General features: G+C 37.7%; 1 non-coding gene across 1 annotated transcript; it reads left to right on the top strand.

Moving 5' to 3' along the window:
- The first annotated feature begins 8550 nt into the window (after positions 1-8550).
- LOC118486170 lies at positions 8551-8657 on the top strand. Its single transcript, XR_004878026.1, has one exon. It is a non-coding gene; the product is annotated as a small nucleolar RNA R71 (small nucleolar RNA).
- Positions 8658-9115: the final 458 nt, after the last annotated feature.

Raw genomic sequence — 9115 nt, 5'->3', positions numbered from 1 at the left:
AAGAACTATACGTGATTAACCAACGAATTGTGGTAGATTTTATGTTTCTATTGCAGTATTTGGATTGAATTGACTGTTGCGATTTAATGATCGTCAGTTATAGTTCGTTTTTTGAATATAGAGAAACACTGACTTATTTAAGGTGCTTGATTTGGGTGAATAGTAGCAATATAAACTGCTATTGTAATTTGGTGTGATATTCAATTCAGTATCAGCAACCTAATCAAATTGTGCCCTAAACATAGAGTAAATGTGTTCACCAGCAAGGTAATAATATGTACTAATTTTCAATTATCATTGACTTCTAATAAGGAAATATAGCTATTAGGTTATGTCAAGGTAAGCATAGTTTATAAAGAATATGTTGCAGAATAAAGTTAATACAACATTTTAGTAATAAATAATTAGCTGATAGTCAATAATAATTTTAGTATGCTAATGTTGTTAGAGTTAATAATAAGGACTATCAATTGTTATTTAACAATTTTAGTAGAACTGGTGCAACATTTTTGGTTAATAGAGCTGTTAGTGACTCGGTTATTTATTACTAACTGCTTAATAGCCCATTAGCATACTAACTCTTGATTCAAAGTAATCTCCGAACAATTGATAGTCACTAACCGAGTCACTACCGTTGTTAAGGTACCTGCATTTTTGTTGTTCGTTAACTATTTGATTGTTTTGCTACCATATACTAATCACCCCTGCCAGGTGTGAAGGTGAATACTTTATTAACGTGACCGTTTTTATTGTCGGGTCGATTTTGAATCAATTCTGTTTACTTTTATCAGTTTTTGGTTTCGGTTTGGTTTTAGGTTGTTTTATTTTTTTGCATCGTTTTGGTTTTGATTTTTCCCAGCAATTGTTTTGTTTCGATCTAAGTTTTTTGAGTTCGTTTCGGTAAGATCTTTTACGTTTTTTGTTCCGTTTTCAGTTTTTTTTAGTTTTGTGTAAATTTAGTTTCCTTTCCGGTTAGATTCACTTTATTTGTTTTTGGTTCAGGTTCGGTTTTCATTTCAGCAACATTATTTGTCTCAGCTTATTTGTTTCGGTAAAATTATTCAGTTTGTATAGGTTCATTTCGGTCTGGTTTTGTTTTTTGGTTCGTTTAGGTTTGGTTTCAGTTTCCTTGGTTTTCGCTTTTAGTTGGGTTCCATTTTTTATCTAGTCCCCGGTTCGCTTTCTATTGGCTCAAAACTATTTATGCGGATCAAGTTAAAAACATATATTCACATACACACACACGCGTGGTTAAGGTACGTTGCATAATCTATACATCTTGCTTTAAACAGAAGTAGGTGCAACCCGTAAACGAATTGGAGGTTCAATGTTATGTTCGTTTATTTTCGTTCATTTATGTTCGATGATTGACTTTCGTTTATGTCTGTCCTCTCTCTTATTAGCGTTCGTTTGTAACCATTCTTTATTTTCATTTGAATGTTCGTTTAAATTTATACATTACTAATATTCATTTGAAATAGTTTTCATATTATCAAACCATTTGTTTACTTTTAAAAAGTTGGATGTAATGATGCTGGTAGAATATTGACTTCCACCATGCTGGTAAAATTAACACAGTTTTACAACCCACCAACCCGATTACTACTCGCCTGCCTATTTAAATAAATGGGTTAAATAAGTAATGAATCGCATTCAGGTTACATGAATTTAAGCGTGACGGAGTTAGACTTGCATGGAGTTTTCCTACATATTTTGATAGGTCTGTTTGAATTTGCATATAAAAAATAATTATCTGAATATGATTTATTTCAACTTCAACTTTCAGTAAACAATTTCTAAGTTTAGCTATATCTTATATTTAAAATCAAAATTTATGGTTGCTTTAAATGCATTACAATTAACTTTAATGAAATAGTACCAGCCTTTATGACCATGTTTAATCAATGAGCCTCTTCCTTTTCTCCGTATATTAATGTTTAAGTTAGGGTTTATAGAGTTTTCATAACAATTCACCTTAAAGGATTGATTGGTTATTAGATAACTAATACTTAATATTACAATTAACTTTAATGAAATAGTACGAGCCTTTATGACCATGTTTAATCAATGCGGCTCTTCCTTTTCTCCATATATTAATTGAAATAGCTCTAGCACGGGATTTCTGGACTCTGAGATACACTACCAGTTTAGCAAATGGTAGTCTTGAGGTAAGTTTATTGTACCATTGACAGTTCTGATGTATATGTTGCTTCTTTAAATAACTGAGAAATAGAGGCGAAACGAGTTGGTTAACGGGTATTAAAACAACATCACATGACTATAAGCACAATGACAATTGTCACAAATAGAGGACTACATTGTACCTATGCGTCAACTAAAAATAAAATTTAATTAAATGGACTAAACAACTACATTAAGTTTGAGACCAGGGTAAAAATCTAAAACATCATTTTTGTTTATTTTTTACTTTTATAACCAGATGTGTTGCAGGCATTTGAAAATGTTACCCTGGAGTCGGTACACAAGATTGGCAAGCTGGAGTGACATACGTGTCCAGATAACACTTTTTAAGTCCTGCATACCCTATTTATTAAGTATTGGGTTAATTGTAATAAATTTTAGTAAATAAATATATAGATTATATAACTAAACACTTGAAGAACTGTTAGGATTTGTTAATTTTGTTGGTTTATAAACTGCTTTCTGATCTATAAAAGGGAACAAAACCTGCAATTTGACTTTTAGATGTTAAAACTAAATTTATATGTATATGTGTATGTAGTATAATATGTATATATATATATATATAACATCTATTTTACACCATTTAAAACACAATGAAAAAGAAAAAATAAAAAAAATTGAAAACTGTGACGTCTTTTGAAGAGGATTGAGAAACCACACGTCCATAGATTTGAAGTTTTGTGAGACCACATGTGGTGGGGCACAAACCTCTCTCAAAGCGTCTTAACGTGGGGGAACACTGTACCCTCGGGTGTTTTGGGCCTTTTTTGACTGGTGGTGCTACCACAAAGCGCCGAATGAGGGGTGGACTTTGGTCAAAATAACCATGGTCAAACGGCTAACTTTAAAAAAACCCGGTTTTTGTTTTAAAAATCTATACTATATTCGTACTTTCGTACCGTGTCACGCACTATCTATATCAGTCGTCGTTCCAGGAAAAAACAACAACTATTATGCATGTCGTGCATCGCACGGGTATTCCCCCTAGTATTTTGTAAGAATAACCCACATATATTGTGTTTTAAACCAATATAACTATATCAAATAATTATAAGGTCTATTCTCAACACTAATATCTTTAACTAACATAGTTAGTATTTAGATAGATAGAAGAAGGTTCATTTGAGAAGAAATTTAATGTGAGAAGAAAAAGAAGAAAGGGTATATTAGTAAAATACTATTTTATTTATAACTCATATTATTAATTTTTCTCTCTTTAATTAATTAGTCAATGATGTGCGTGAAGTGTGTTATATTTTTGATGAGTATTTAAGCCCCTTTTTACACTTTTAGCCAAGTTTTAAATTTATAAAACACGATATTCACTAACACTAAACACACATATGGGCAAGTGCACCCATCGTGGACGTAGTATAGTGTTGGTAAGATACCGAGGTCGTCCAAGGACACAAGAGCTTTTAATACCGGTTTATCCTCAACGTCTAATCAAATCAAAAAGTGAGAAAAATGTTTTAAACTAAGAAAAATAAAAACTAACTAAATGCTGAAAATAAAAATAAAATAAAAACAGATAGACAAGATGAATCACTTGGATCCGACACGTGTATTAGTATAACCTTTGATTATTTTCGCACTTTTGCACTTGTTTAAGAGATTATCTTAGTTATTGTAGTAGGCCCCTCTTTTGAAGGCGACGTTACCCTCAACCCAGTAGTTTGAGTCAGCAAGGATACAATCCTAAAGGGTCGGATTATTGAAAGATAATGAATTAAGTTATTAATGCAAATTGTGGTAGGCCCCGCTTTTGGCGGTGACGTTACCCTTGGCTAAGTAGTCTGAGTCAGCAGGGATACAGTCCTAAATAGCCGGGTTATAGTATTAATAGTAGTTAACTTATGAGGGGGTCAAAGAGTTTGGATCCCCGCCATCCAATATCTATGGGCATTGAAGGAGATCCTACTAAATTTGACCCAGGTCCCAAGCAGGACCTCTAAACGCTGAACAAGGGCAAGACCCTTACCAAACCGTTCCCTTAACCCCCGACCAGGTAGCCAACATACCTCCATATAGACCGTGGAGATATGAATGGTGAAAATCTTTTATTTTATATAGACAGTAAAATAATGCCAAGACACCACGGACAAACGATAAGGAAAGATCACCTTCAACATAAGTAACTAGTTATTAAAGTCATTAATACAAAACCAAATAAAAAGTGCAAAAGATTAAAAATAAAAAGTATTATACTAAACACTTGTCTTCACCAAGTGATGTAAGAGACTCAGGCAAACATGGCCTTGATTGTCAAGAACTCTTACGATCAATCTTGGATCCCGAGGCGACTCACACACTCTACGATGGACAATGGATGATGGTGGTGGATGATGGTGTTATGGTGGTGGTGGGTGGTGGATGAAGTGTGAGAGAGGTGGTGTGCCAAGGGATGAGAGAGAATGAAGCCAAGCTCCTCTATTTATAGGCTGAACAGAAGGCTGGACACGGCCCCGTGTCCGCTGGACACGGCCCCGTGCCCGTCTGACATTCTCTCACTTCATTAATTGTAATTGCGAATTACAATTAATGCGCCTGCTGTACTTTCACCACGCCCCCGTGCTCGCTGGACACGGCCCCGTGGTGGGCAATGGAAGCTTCTACTGGTTTGTCTTTTCTGCTGCTTCCTGGGCACGCCCCCGTGTTCGCTGGACACGGGGCGTGTTCAGACTCTGTTTCTTCTCCTTTGCCTTGGGAGGTGCCGTTGAGGGTCCGGGCAGTCCACTTATGTTCCTTTTCTTGTATTTATGGTAGAATTAGTTGTCTTTTTGCTTCTTTTGTGATTTTGAGCTCATTTCATCCTGAAAATACAAAAGGAAGACAAAAACACTCTTTTTCCAACATTAGTACTTAAAAAGGGTTAGTTTTATGCCTTAATTGATGTGATTTATATGTTGCATTTTACACACATCAAATACCCCCACACTTGAATTTTTGCTTGTCCTCAAGCAAAACTCTTTAAATGTGGCTTACACTCCCAAATGGAATAGGTAGAAGAGAAAGTTTTTGGCTTGTCATAGAGAGTCGGGAATCCAAGGTCTTTGCAAGTTTTATTTTTATTTATTTACAATCCTATTCGTTATGATTTATTTTGAACGTTTCATAAGATAAATTACTTATTTGGGCATAGCATGCCTTATTAAAATTCCATTTATATACAAGTTCACATACCTCACGGGAGATCACTCAACACTCGGCCGAAGGTGTATATTTTAGTGAATCACTCGAGAGCGGCACGGAACTTACGCCTTCCATAGGCTTGCCAAGCAATCAATCCTTCTCCTTTTTAACTTTTTACCTTTGTAAATATCAAGAGGACTTTTGGGGTGAAGGGTTAGGCTTGGGTTAAAGGTGGGTGGTCGGTTAGTGGTTAGTAAAAAGGGCAAAAATCGTAACAAGCGTTGATTTTCGTGAAGTACCTTGTTTTTAGTGACTTTTTATTTTGAAGTATTTCTCCAAACAAGCTTTTATAGCTTTTGTTTGTTCTTGACTTCATCATCATCATCATTTTTTTTTTGATCGTCACATAAAAAGGTGAGTTTACGAAAAAGCGAGCTTGTTACTAAAATAAAGGGTGAAAAAAATAAAAAGGTTTTTGGTGGGTAAAAAGGGTTTTGGGGTAATGAAATGAAAGGTTTAGGCTCAAAGGGGCTATCTAGGGGGATTTTGGGTAGGTAAAAAAAATGAAAAATAATGGTTTTGAAAAAAAAAATGGTTAGTCCTAATGCCTCCATCATTTACTTACTTGGGTTTAAGTTGGTAAGGACCGGGAATGTATCGTCGTGGCAAGTTCTAGATTTGTAAGAACCGAGCGGCTATTCACACAAGAAACGAAAAATGAGCATTTAATCTAAATATGTGTATTTTTATGCTCAATAAAGGCTCAAAACTCACTTTTGTGGGAATGGGTTTTTAATGTGACCAAGTATATATAATCGAATTTTTAACTAGACTTGTTATACCGTTTCATAATTTTCTTATGTTGGTTCTTTTTTTTATCACGACGCTATCGGTTGTAAACTTGTAAAAATATAACCTTTTTAGAACTTGTTATTCCCATCTTAAACTAAGACAAGTAAATAAAAAAATGAAAAAGTTTTTGAAAAAATTTGGGGTGTTTAGCGGTTCCAATAGAGTTTTGTGTAAGGCTTGCGTTTAGGATTTTGCAAAATTTCAAGGTTTTAGCATCCCCCCCACACTTAAATTACACATTGTCCTCAATGTGTCCAAAAATAAAGTTTTTGGTTGATTAGAATGTATAAAAGTGGGTTAAAAAGCAAAGATTTATGTTACTGGCATCCTGGACATGGCCCCGTGTTGACCGGGCACGGCCCCGTGGTCAAGTGCCAGTAACAAAAATTACAGAATTGAAACAGAAGCCTGGACACGGGGGCGTGTCCGCTAAACACGGCCCATGTCCAGTTACCTGAACTGGGTGATTTTCTGCAGGGGGCTCAGCACGGGGCCGTGTTGGTTGGGCACGGCCCGTGTTGAGCCTTCTGTGATGGAGATTTTTGTCGGGTTGCTCTGTTCTTCGTGCATGGTTCCATTTTTCTCGTTCCCTTTTTCATCCATTACCACCATGAGTGTGTTTTATTCTGCAAAAACTAAAAGATTAAACTAAACTAAGGATAGATCCGCGGAATGCCTCCGTGGTGCGCCACGTTTATAAGGGTCCTTGGCTAGACCCGATTCCAGGTTATATATCTTCTGAGTGGAGTGCCTTGCTTCCCAAGTTACACCGTCGGAGAGCGGCATCCAAACTTGAATCAATAACCTTCATGTAATTCACTGGGTCGTCGTCCTCTATTCTCTTCCCAACTCCGAACTTCACCTCATCATCCCCATACCTCAAAGTCAGTGTCCCGTCATTCATGTCTACCACTGCTTGTGCTGTGGCAAGGAAGGGTCTCCCTAGTATAAGGGGGACCTCGGTGTCTTCCTCCATGTCGAGTATGACAAAGTCAACTGGATAAACGAATCTGCTTACCCTTACCAAGACATTCTCGATGACACCTTGTGGGAACTTGACTGATCGATCAGCGAGTTGTATGCTTATTTTTGTAGGGCTCGTGGTTCCCAAGCCAAGCCTTTTGAACATCGATGAGGGCATGAGGTTAATGCTAGCCCCTAAGTCGGCCAAGGCATTGCGAACGGGTGATTCCCCTATTGAGCATGGAATCGTGAAACTTCCGGGATCGATTTTCTTTTGGGGTAGTTTATTGAGTACGAGGGCAGAGCATTCTTCGCCTAAATTAACTAATTGCAAATTTTCAATTTTCTTTTTATGTGTAAGGAAGTCCCTCATAAATTTAGAGTATTTGGGCATTTGGGTTAGGACTTCGATAAAAGGAATATTGACATGCAATTGTTTTAACAGACTTTCGAATTTTGCGAACTGCTCATTGGTCTTTTGACGAATTAACCTACCGGGGTACGGAACTCAAGGAGCCTTGGTAGGCTCTGGTGATGGGGGAGAGTTCTTTTCCTGCAGATGTGTTGGCATTGTTTCTTCCGCAGGTGGAGGTACTTCTGCAGGCCCTACGGTGCGGTTTCGTAGTGTGATGAGGTGAACTTGCGCCTTTGGGTTTGTTTCGGTATTGCTAGGTAATGCGCCTTGCGGTCTCTCGGAAAAATTTTGTGCTAGTTGATTTATTTGTTTTTCTATGTTTTGAATGCTAGCTTGTTGATTCCTAAAATTAGATTCTAATTGTAGAAATCTTTCCGAGTTTTTCTTATCAGTGTCAGAGACGAGGCGAGATATAGTATCTTCGAGCCTTTCTCGTCCACCTTGTTGTTGAGTGAAATTTTGTGACTCATTTCTTGATTGCTGAAAGTTTGTTCGTTGGGTTTGTTGGTTACTACTATTGCCGGTTTCCCTCCAACCAAGGTTTGGGTGGTTTCGCCATCCTTGGTTGTAAGTTCCCGTTGGAGGACCCGACGGCCTAGGTCTATTATCAATGTAGTTTACCATTTCTTGTTGATCGTCCGTTTCTTTCATGCAACTCCAATTTTCATGTGACCCACCACACCCTTCACAAGCCATAACCGAGACTGTTTTTGTCATTTCTAATTTTTTTTATTTTTGAAGAAAGGGCCTCGATTTGGGCTTGTAAAGAAGTGCTTTCGTCGACCTTATGGGCGCCCGGGGCGATAGACTTATTTCCCCGGGGAGTGTGCCATTGAAAATTGGTTTGAGCAATTTCCTCAATCTGATTATATATTTCGTGTGGGCGTCGATTACCTAAAAGTCCCCCGGAGCTAGAATCAAGTGTCTGCCTAGTGTGTGGCAACAATCCATTGTAGAAATTGGATACTTGTTGCCATATTGCGAGGCCGTGATGGGGACACTTGCGTAATAGCTCCTTGAACCTTTCCCAAGTTTCATATAAGGATTCCCCGTCCTCTTGTGAGTATGTATTAATTTCAGCCATTAATTTAGCAGTTTTAGCAGGAGGGAAATACTTATATAGAAATTTTTGGGCTAGTTCATCCCAGGTGTTTACCGATCCAGCTGGGAGGGTGTTGAGCCAAGCTTTCGCTCGGTCTTTTAGTGAGAATGGAAACATACGGAGGCGGATGGCGTCGTTTGATGCTCCATTGATCCGAAAGGTATCACATATTTCTAAGAAATTAGTTATATGTAGATGAGGATCCTCGTCCGCAAGCCCGTGGAAGGTTGCAGAGTTTTGGAGCATTTGTATCAAATGCGGTCGAAGTTCGAAGTTATTGGCTTCGACATTCGGAGCATTGATAGCGGCGCCTAGATTACCTACGGTGGGCCGTAGATAATCCATAAGGGTACGTTGGTCCGCCATTGGGGGTGGATCACCCGAAACCTTCTCTTGGTTTTTGGCTTTTAACCTTTTTCTGAGAAAGCGTTCGGGTTCTTCTAGCG

Source organism: Helianthus annuus, chromosome 13, assembly GCF_002127325.2.
Source record: "Helianthus annuus cultivar XRQ/B chromosome 13, HanXRQr2.0-SUNRISE, whole genome shotgun sequence".
NCBI classification, from domain to species: Eukaryota; Viridiplantae; Streptophyta; class Magnoliopsida; order Asterales; family Asteraceae; genus Helianthus; species Helianthus annuus.
Note: the sequence above shows the minus strand (reverse complement) of the source record. Positions and strands in the feature narration are given on the sequence as shown.